At 47.1% G+C, this 11,667-nt stretch overlaps 1 pseudogene; it reads left to right on the forward strand.

The window, feature by feature from the left end:
• The first annotated feature begins 10,289 nt into the window (after window positions 1–10,289).
• Window positions 10,290–10,968, forward strand: LOC120700950 (annotated as a pseudogene).
• Window positions 10,969–11,667: the final 699 nt, after the last annotated feature.

The raw sequence follows: 11,667 nt of genomic DNA on the forward strand, positions 1-11,667 counted from the left end.
ACATGTGGCAAGATGCCATCTCTGAAGTAACAACTTGCAATATCTATACCAATCTAAGGGTCCTAATATAGTTGGTTTCGTTGCGTTGCGTTGGCTCCTATAAATAGCATTGAATGGCCCATGAATGATACAAAGCAATCACCCATTATTGAACACCCTGCCTATCTCCACTACACTGTAGCATCAAATCCTTTGTTCCTCTCTCTTTCCTATTTATTTTTCTTCTTCAGCAAATCCTTGCTTGCTAGTTCATCGCTACCATGCCCCCCACTGCTGCCTGTCTTAGGGGAGCCTTGGTCGTTGCCGTCTTCATCGTGCTGCTGCATTCTTCGACGGGGCAGCAGCCGACTCCGTCCGCAGCCCCTGATTGCTCCAGCCAATGCACGACGGATTGTACTCAGAGATGCCAATCCCTAAACTCTGATCCCAGCAACTGCAGCCCCATGATCCGTGTCTACGGCGGTTGCTTTACTGAGTGCATCAGAAACTGCGACGGCAGCTCCAATTCCGACAGTTCAGTGTGCACCATAGGATCATGTTCCCGTTGTAGGTGCGGCAACTCCTGTGCTACCAGCTGCTGCGAATCCTGCACGAACGCTGCCGAGCATGTAACGTACAGCTGCACGACCACCGCAGAAAGGGTCAAGCAGTACTGCGTGCCCAACTGCGTGAACGACTGCGTGAACATGAACTGCACCAGCGGATCGGCAGCGCCACCTACGGCGTAAGATGCGCGCCACGACCGTGTGGATGGACTGGTCGATTCTTCATCTACATGTCTACATTGTGTTTTCCTGTTCGATCTAGAAATTTGGGATTTTGTTGAGTTAATGAGCTTGTCGCGTGCACTACATGCCTGTAGGTGTACGTGTGTCAGTCGAGCCTGAATGCTCTTTGTCAAACTAAAAGCATGCTCTGTGTCAAATAAAAAGCAAAGCTCTGTGTGTTGTTTCTCCTAGAAAACTTCTTCTGATTCCACCGATGGATCTACTGTGTGAATCCAAAACGTATGCATGCATATTATGGATCGTGCAGTGTTTATCGGACTTGGTCCATATGTGTATCCATGTGCCCATATTTTAATACTTATTAAATTAATCATACTAGCACTACTACAAAGCCCCCTTTTTTCTACAGCCAGCCGAAATTACAACCTGCGCTTCACAAATACGAGCCGGATACTGTAGCTTCAAGCCGCCCTGGAAATGATCACCATTTTCAGGAGTGGGTGACACTATCAATGGTGGCCATTTAAAGGTACAGGTGATGGCATTACCCATATCTAAAAATACACTTCCAAGAACGGGCTATGGTGCAAAGGCACTCCAAAAAGGAATGGGGCTTTTGGTCTTTTGGTCTGATCAGGGCCCATATATGTAGCCCGTTTTCTAGTAATGATCTTAGAGACATGGGAGGGAATACTTTCAGGAATATGAAACTATATATATGCCCGCATCATGGCATGTAGCTGGGATAGTTTTTTGATCTAACCTTTTCCCACGGACTCAAGTGTACCACCTGTAAACATGTGGATGCTCCTGCTGCTGGAGCATCCTTCTTGTTGATGAGCGTGGACAGCTCTTGGTGGCCATTAATTCACTAATTGACTATCAACTTCTTGAAAATAATAAAACCGAGTTTATACTAGTAAAAACTTCCATGTGAGTTATTTTTGCAGGTAGACGTGGGAGAAAATGTGGCCAAGTAAGTCAGAAATCCATGGTTTGTAGGCTAGCCAAGACATGTCGATTATGTGCCCGGTCATCGACCCGCGAGCAAAGAAGCACACCTACCTATCATCCGCAACATGAGTTCAATGATGTACAGTTGTATCGTCTGCACCGGATCGGAAGGACTCAACCAGCATGGATCCCTATGTCTTCTCTTGACTTGTTCAACATCGACTGCCGACATACCTTGGTAATATCCATTGGGTACCTCTGCAGCAGAAGGTACTTCAACTTCTGAAGTCAACTCCAAACATGTGGCAAGATGCCATTAGTGAACTCCCAACTTGTACTAATATATAATTAAGTAAGGCTCCTACTGTAGATGGTATGATTTGGTAGGCGCCTATAAATAGCACACATAATAGTCCATACATATAAAGTCACCGATTGAGTTCTTCCTCCCTACCTCGCTCCACAGCATTGTAGCTTTCAGTTCCTCTTCATCAGAATCTTGCTAGTTCACTGGTGCCATGGCATCCACTGCTGGCGCTCTTAAGGGAGCCTTGGTCGTCGTTTCCGTGTGTACCGTGCTGCTGCATTCTTCCATGGGGCAGCAGCCAGCGCCGGTCCCAGCCCCTTCGTCGGCATCCGATTGCTCTAATCAATGCACGGCAAACTGTACACAGAGATGCCAATCTTTGGGTAACTCTGATCCCAGCAACTGCAACTCCGGGCTCTCGGTCTACGACAGCTGCTTTACGGGCTGCACTAAATACTGCAAGGGCAATGCCCATGGTTCCTGCGCCATGGGATCATGTTCCAGTAGTAGCTGCGGCAACCCCTGTGCTCGTAGCTGCTGCGAGTCCTGCACGAGCACAAGCACAGCATGTAGTTTACAGCTGCACGACGACCGCACAAGGAATCAAGCAGTACTGCATGCCCTCCTGCATGAACGACTGCGTAAACGACAACTGCGTCAATGGGTCAGCTCCACCTATGGCATAAGATGGGCGTCACGAGAGCATGTGAGTGGACGGGTCGAATCTTCATCTACATGGGAACGTTGTGTTTTCCTGTTCTAGCAACTGTGAGTTTGTTGTGTCAAATACTTTGGTTTAAACAAGCTATGCATGTCCTCGTGTATACTTTGGTTTAATTTGTAGGTCTACGTGTTAGTCGATTATGAGTGTACTCCCTTGTGCCAAATAAAACAAGCTATGCATGTCCTCTCCAATAAAAAAACTTCTAGTATTCCCAATGATGGATCAGTGCACTACGTGAAAGCAGGTTATTGCTAACCAACGAAGACTGACATTGGTAATGGGCCTAGCCAACGTTACCAATATTGGATTACTATTGACTAGTCATGGGTAGCAGGTTTAATACCTATTACTTACAATGGTAACTGGCCTTTATGTTGCATGTGATCATGTAGTGCTTGTCAAACTCATCCCTCTATCTATTGAAAATAGCGGGCTACCAAATTTAGCGGCAGCCTTCTCTAAAAGCTAAAGAAGTTTAGGGACGAAGTTGAGCTTTGGCTAAACATTTGAGGATGAAATTGACTATTCCATATGTTTATCTGGCCCCTTGGATTTTCTCTCTAGTTCCGCCACTGAGGCTGGGGCAACTCAGACATGTAAGTGCCCTTCTCTTCTCTCAGATTCTAGAGTGAACTAATAAGAAAAGCCTGTTAGACCCGGAGCCGCGGGATACCTGACGTGGCACAGATCTGTATAAGATATGGGATGGGGAATGTCCTATGTTATTGGCGTTTACCAGTGTCATTGCTAGGTTAGGTGTTCCTAGGCAGCGGCGCCTGCAAACGCCGAGGGGGTATTTCTAAACTACAAATAAATCCGCAAGGGTACAAAATACCGATGTCGCATTTTACTCAGAGTACTCCAGGGGTGCCATTTATATTTCCACATGGAAGGCGGCCATTAATAATGATAGGTAAGTTGATGAAATAATCTTAATTGGACATTCAATTGTATAAATAGGGATAATATAAATGATGGATAAGAGGTAGTGTGACACACAAGTTTTATGCTCCAACTCAAGATAAGATAAATGCTGGGAGAAATGACGAAGTTAGTAGCTCCGGGTTTCATGTACTTAAGTTAGTTATGCAGCTTGTACTATACATTACACCATACATATGATCATCCTAGCTCTAGTCAACCTAGTAATATTGGAGACCGCTTATGATTGACAGATAAGACTGTCAAATCATTATGGTACTTTATGGACCTCCTACCCCCTCATCGAGCATGGAGGGTGTGAGACCTAGGGCAGCGGAACTGCTCACAAGCGTGGAATATTCTAGAGTAAGGGACAATACATGGATGTACCTTATCTCTCGTGTAACTACTCGGACAACAGTAGGACTAGTTGATGTACAAGGAAATTACCCGACTATGTTGGAGTAGGACTCTAGTAGTACTCGGCTATGATTTTCCATATAACCCTGTCCCCCAAGAATATATAAAGTCGTGCAGAGACCCCTCCAAAACATCGAACAACACCTAAGGCAATACAAACAACCACACAGGACGTAAGGTATTGCGCTCTGGCAGTCTGAACCTGTCTAAATCTTTGTGTTCCTTGCACCATCGCATTCTGATCTCAGCAAGTACCTGCCTGCAATCAATCTCCTTGGGGTATACCTCGGAGAGCTTGGTGGTTAAACACCGACAGAGGGTTTCAATGACACAAGGACTTTCACCACTTGCAAGCTATCTCTACAAACTATGAGAAAGGGCGTCATCCAACAACACTTAATTAATCCAGACACCATATCTACATTAATAAGCAATAATCTAGTATTCCGCGCGGAGGCCCACCCTTCGGATGGACAGACATCATACTAGAGAAAATATTTGAATACTGGAACGGGTACAAGTGTACTAAAGCAAATTGTCTAATCATGCAAAGCATAAGAAATCATACAAACTAAATGTGAAGTATATGTCTGACACATAAGCATATAAGTCATGTGAATATAAATAACTATAAGATAAGTCGATTAGATATATTCGAGAATTAGAAAGGAAGGTAGGAGCTAGACCCATACTGAAACTTCTGAGCAACCTGAGGACCTGAAGACTACCTAATCAGCCTAAACTCCACTAGCTTATGGAACTAGCAAGAGAGGAATGAGTTGAGAGCAACTTGTGGTGTGTCTCCATTCTTACCCCTCCCCCCTCTACTATTTATAGAAGGGAGCCATGGGTGTGCACGGGTAAATCTACAGTTGAGCCTCCTTGAACCGACATTGTGAGAGTGCCACATCAAACTGATAAGGCGGTTGTGCCTTGGGCCGGTCGGCCGAGATCGGCTTCGTGCCAACCGCCCCCAACACTTTGGGAAATCAAGAATTCGCCTTGTGCCACAGGCACGCGGCAATGCCCAGCAGACACACGGTGAAGTCATCGCCGACGGTGGCCGCCGGCAAAGCGCTGACGGCAGCCACGGCGACGGCAAGCGTTGACGGCAGCCCAACGTCGTGTTTTCCAGGTACATGGCGAAAAAAGTGGGCAGACGGCGTGATAGCTGGCTCACGGCGTTGGATGGCATTCGCCGTGTGCCAAGACCTTCGGCACACGGCGAAGATGTTAGCTTTGCCGTGTGCCCCCTAGGTCAACACACGGTAAACTAGGTGGTCGGGGCCCGGCGGCAGCACGGCTTCGCCATGTCCCGGGCACACAGCAAACACCCCGCGTTTCGCCGTGTGTTTTCTATACGGCGCATGACAAAGATTGTTGTTCGCCGTGTGTCCATGGTTTCGCACACGGCGAAAACGGAGACACACGCCGAAGTCTTCATTTCCCGTAGTGCAACTTCGTCTGGGAAACTGCCTCGTGGGCTTTCGTGTGAAATCTAGGTGAGTTGGCCCTTGTCCTATGTTGGTATTGCTCTCTAGGTGGGCCCTTCGATCCGTGTGTGCCTTATTCTGTGCTATGATTGGTCGATACATTTTTACCTCTCAACTACCATTATCAATAGTAGCTTGTAATTTGCATTTTTTCTCAATTACCAACATTGCATATTTTCTGAAGGCATATTGGGTTTTAGCATTATTTCATATATATGTGCGTGTAAGAAATGCAAACTCTCATATTTTTTTTATCAAATTGACGCCTGCAAATAGTCTGTAGCGCGCGTCAACAAGATCCCCCAAGCCGTCCTTACTTACTTACTCATAGAATGGTTCATAGAGCAACACTTACTCATAGATTAGCGATCACCCGGAGGTTTTCTTATAAAATTTTGAAATCGAAACTAAGTTGCTTGAATGATTCTCTTGAATCGCTCGATGTGCATGGTTCCTTACCAAGGCAAATTGTGCCTCTTTTTCTTCCATATTAAAGATAAAACCTTTGTGGAGCTCAAGGTAGGGTAATAGAACAGGACATACTTCATTCTATATGTTGTAGAGTCAAAAGGTGGGTCCCAACAATAATTCCATAAAATAGAAAAATATTTTCAGGGGCGGCAGTGGCGTCACCCATATCTGAAAATTGATTTCTAGGGGTGGGTGATGGCATCACCCACTCCTACAAATCGATTTCAGAGTTAATACAAAATAATAGCGTACGCTATAAAATCATAGTTCACTGTTTAGTGTGGTGGAGTGATTGGTATATGTGAGGTCTAAGGCAAGCGGTATTTTGTTAAAAAAATTATACCTCTCACTACTACAAAAACAGCCTTTTGTCCCGGTTCCATATGGCCATTTGTCCCGGTTTTGGAACCGGGATTCGGCCGCCGGGACAAAAGCGCTGGAGGCTTTTGTCCCGGGTGGTAGAACCGGGACAAAATGTTCCTCGTGCTAAAAAATATTTGCGCCCTGCGGGATTGGAACCCAAGACCTATTGCCTAGCGCACGGCCTGCTTGCCAACTCACCTAAGTAGTACATGTGACTCAGTAAAGAATAACTCCCTTTTGAACTATCACGTGGAGGGGCCTTTTGTCCCGGTTGGTGGCTCCACCCGGGACAAAAAGGGCCTTTTGTCCCGGTTGGTACCACCAACCGGGATAAAAGGGTCACCCTTTTGTCCGGGTTGGTGTTACCAACCGGGATAAAAAGGGTTGGACCTTTTGTCCCGGGTGGAGCCACCAACCGGGACAAAAGGGGGGCCTTTTGTCCCGGTTGGTGGCTCCACCCGGGACAAAAGGCCCCTGTCCCCGCCGCTCCTTTGGACCCGGGACAAAAGCCACATTTTGTCCCGGGTCCAAAGGTAACCGGGACAAATGACCTGGAACAAAGGCCTATTCTGTAGTAGTGTCTATAGTAGATGAGCTTATGGTGGTGGCTCGAATATTTATTTAGTGTTTTCAATTTTTTATTTTCTAAAAATCAATCTATAGAGCATACTTGCAGCTCTGTAGCTAGGACTGAAGCGACAGCGCAGTTACTTGTACAAAGTTGCTTAATAAAAAAGAAAGATCGATCTATAGAGTCCGAACCGAACTTCTGCTGGAGCACGCATAGGTGATATCTTCGTTGTCGAGACGCGCCGGGCCAACAGAGAGAAGTGGCCAATGACTACATCGGAGATCCTCATTATCGCTCCGATAGTACAGTCGGCGCAGCCCTCGACTGTGTGATCGGCTCATGTCTTCGAGGATTAGGCTTGGTTTAGATAAAAATTCAAAATTTCAAAAATGTCACCTCGAATGTTGCGGCACCTCCATGAAAAATTAAATATAGACGAAATAAAAAATATAGTTTGCTTGTAAATTGCAAGACGAATTTAATGAACCTGTTGGGCCGTGATTAGACAATAAACTGCTACAGTAACACATGCTCTAATAATAGATTAATTAGATTTAATAAATTTATCTCGTAGTTTATAGACGAATTATGTAATTTATTCTCTAATTAGTCCACATTTAATATTTCAAAGGTGCGCCGGAATATCCGTTATGACATTTTACACCAAAACTCGAACAATATCTTAAGATAAAGAATTTGAGCCGTAGATACAAAATGAGCTTCACCGGACTCAAGTGATTGACACATCTACCAGGTTTAAACCTGAGGACCAGCTTCGACCGAAATCGGAAGTCAACCCGAACGCTGATGGATGCTTCGCCACTTCCATGTGTGCTAATAAACGAAAGAAGTATGGGGGTGCAATGGGCTTCCTGCACAGACCTGGAGCAGAACCCACGCTTGGACTGCAGCCTGTTCGTGCCAGCCCAACACGTGTGCACACGTGTCCTTCATCTCCGCTGAGGTGTCCACCACCCAAACACAGCACGTCGCCATGCACAGCTCCTCGTGGGGCCCACACAGACCTCATCGCCGGCGATCTCGGGGACCCACTCTCCGCCGGACAGGCCTTCTGATGTCCACACAGTCCGCAGGCTCCACCTCCGCCACGCCATCAAACGACTCCAATTATTAGGACTCCAGCGTAGCGCCAGATAATACTGATGATCCTGTTCCTGGCCTCATGGGGCACCGGCCGGCCTACCTGCTTGCCCCCGCGTCTAATGATTTCGTGGTTCTCGCGTATGCACTCGCAAAGCTCAGTTTTCCCTTCCACAAATTACAAGATGTAAGCCACCAAAACATAACATATTTGTAGAGACACGTTTTTTATTAAGAAAAATGCAGTTACAAACATAATTTTAATGCAGCCAACACAGAGAGCTGGACCAACACAAACACACAAAAGACAAAAAATAGAAAAACACTGGAAAAACACAAACACAAGCGAGAACATACAACGAACAGCAGCAAGCAACAAGGGGAGAACAACACAATCAACCCACAAACCAAAACAACTCACACCACCACTACAACCAAACATGCAAAAAGAAAACCAATATCACTAAGGCTGCACAGTCTTCGTCGCAGCACCAGGAAACCCAACGGCAAAGCATCCACCTAGAAGACACGACCAAGTCGGCAACCACGCCGGCAAAATAACCATCCAAACAGAGTTGAGGCGGCAAAGCATCCGCTTGACTAAAGCGACTTGAGCAACCAAAAGTGATGGCGTGGAAGATGAAACGAAGGTAGGATTGGAGGGTAAGGTGACGGTGACAGCCGCCACCGCCGCTGCCGTGAGCCAAGAGTCGACGCCGGAGAGGTGGATGCAGTAGGCACCCCACGGCTCCAAAGTCGGCAAAGTGCTGACAGCAACGCCTCATAGGAGGGAGTGACGCCACTGGCGCCACCATTGCCCGACCAAATGGTCTAGATTATCACCTGCACAGCTCATCGGAGAGAAGGAAGAAGGGGGAACAGATGACGCCTTCAAGAACGTATGCGACGCCCTCGGGCGCCGCCGTCATCTACCCGCACGCGGCCATAGCTTTCGCATGAACCCCCTTCAACCTCCCAAAACCAAGGACCCCCGTCGGCGGCGGTGGCCGGAACCGCACACCAGTCGGAGGACGACAGCCGGAGCAGCCTACATGGCACATCAGCGAGCCCTCCCCGCCGACAACACTGTCAAGGAGGAGGACGAAGCCGCCGCAGCACCGGACGTCGGGAAAGGAGTGACCACCCCATGCCCCCACCAGAGCATGCACAACGGGAATGAAGGGCCGACCCCCACGCGGCACGCGGGCAAGCCTCCCTGCTGCATGTGACATCGCGGACGAGGCCACCACAGCACCGGCCAGGGGCGACCGCACCACGCCACGCCGGACACAGAGGGCCGGCCCCACGACACTCGCTGAGGATGAGCAGATCCGCCCTTTTGAGCATAGATTCGGTGAAGGGAAGGCCAGATCCGGCCCCTAGAGGCCGCCAGCGACGAACGGTTGGGCGGGACGATAGAGCAAGGTTTGAAGGCTAGAAGGAGGAGGGAGAGGGGAGGGGAGGGAGAAGGCGGAAGAACCGGCTTCGACTCAGCCGCAGGCCGCTGCCGCCGCCTGGCCGGTCGCTGACGGTGGCGGCGGCCATCGGGAGCAAAAAGAGCGCGGGGACGGGAGGCGGCGGCGCGGTGTCGCCTCCCGAGACGCCAGGGAGAGCGATGCGGGGAAAGAGGGGTACCGAGATAGGCCTTCAGTTGCATACAAGCAACCAAAACTTAATCTGCATCTTCTTTTGATCCGAACGACTGAACTCGCTCCCTCCATTTTGCAACATTATTATTTGTCTAAGTGTGGCATAAGCTAGACGGCATAGTATTTATTTTCAAATGTATTCTCATAGGGTAGATCAATACTAGTTCACATCTAGCATCCGGTCCCATATTTTCCAAGTTATTTCATCGTTTTCTATATATATATAATATCCACATACCCATCGGGATTTGCAAAATTTCTTCATTATACTCCAGAATTCTAAAAAAGTCTTACTAGGTGATGGCCGTGATTCACGTGTGTTGGTTGGATTGCTCGAGTCCGGGCTTGCCATCACGATGGAGTTAAATGTGCCAGCTGATGATTAAATGTTGTGTTTGACTACTGCAAGAGCCAGTGAGCATGTCCAAGCTAAGCACATTTAACTCCACGTCAAGCATGTACTCTTCTCTCTAGAAATACCAGTGTCCTGGCGCTTCTATTAATTTCTCACACCAGAGCAGACACAGCATACAAAGCTTTTGTATAGCAAGGATCATCTATAGCTAGCTAGCTCCCTGCATCCATCCATGGCCACCTTCGAAATCACCCCGGTGGTCACGGAGCGCAACGAGCTCAAGTTCAGTGGCCTCTACATGTACCACATACCCTCCGGCCCAAACCGTAACCAAGAGTCACTCGTAAGCAAGAATGGGTTAGGTTCGTTTGTCGCAAACAACTGGGTAGTACGCGACGGGCCTAATCCCAATGCCAAAGTCATCGCGCGCGCACAGGGGATGCACATGAACACCGGCGTCAACCAAACTTGGCAGAATTTCTTATGTCTGATGTTCGAGGATGATCGGTATTATTTATGAAATCTTGAATATGACAGTTTGCTTGGTGTCATATTTGTACCAATTACCTTGGCATTTACTGTATTTAATGTATACAAATTGGTGCAGGTTCAAGGGGTCCACGTTCCAGGTGATGGGACTAGATGTCAGTGAAGGCGAGTAGGCTATTGTTGGGGGAACTGGACAATTTTCTATGGCAACTGGTGTCATTTACAAAAAGTTTCATTCGCAACTGAGCGAAGGGAACATAGTGGAACTCACAATCCATGGATTTTGCCCTGTGCTCAAAGGGTCAAGGGTAAGAATAATGTTCATTAGATTTCAGATCCTGATTAAAACCTGTCGTTAAGTTCAATTCAATGCCGTTTTTAATAAGAACATTTTATACCTCACAATGCAGAACAACCAGTAGTTGCTCATCATCTGGTGCCCGGCTGCGCGTATAATAACTCGGAAGGGATCGATCTTTGCTCCTGCCGACCTGTGTGTTTGTGTTTGCTTGTGCCATCCTGTGTCAAATAATGATCTCAATCAGAGATTGTGTTCAATAATTATGTTTGTCTCTCCTGTATCCGTTGTGAAATAAAGATCTCGATGAGAGATTATATTCTTGGATCCATAATTGTGTTTTTCACCATTGCCATGAATCATGGTTTCCTTGGGCAAAATATTGTTTGTAATGCACTATTAATTGGTCACACACGGTGGTCATTTTCTAATTTATGGCTGGGCCCGTGTGTGTTCTACATCGACGATATCTGTTCTTGATTATAGAGGTTTGAGATCCTCTGCAGTCATGGAGGCACTGACTTTGCCACTATAGGTCCACATGTCAGTGATAAAGTCATCGTGAAGTCCACAGCAGAGGAGCTTCTCCCGATTATAGATAGTTGCCTCGTTTTACATCACACACACTCTCTCCGTTCCATCTCTAATGAAGGCTGTTGCGTGATCTATATATCCTATATAGATAGTACCCACTAACTATTTCTCTCTTCATGCAAGGTGTCCACCTCATTTTTCACTAAGTGTCCCACTAACTCTCAACTAAAATATTCATGTCATCTCTACAATATGCAATACTTTTAATCTTTAATTAACTAAAGTAAAA

The sequence above is a fragment of the Panicum virgatum genome, chromosome 3K (genome assembly GCF_016808335.1).
Source record: "Panicum virgatum strain AP13 chromosome 3K, P.virgatum_v5, whole genome shotgun sequence".
Taxonomy (NCBI): Eukaryota; Viridiplantae; Streptophyta; class Magnoliopsida; order Poales; family Poaceae; genus Panicum; species Panicum virgatum.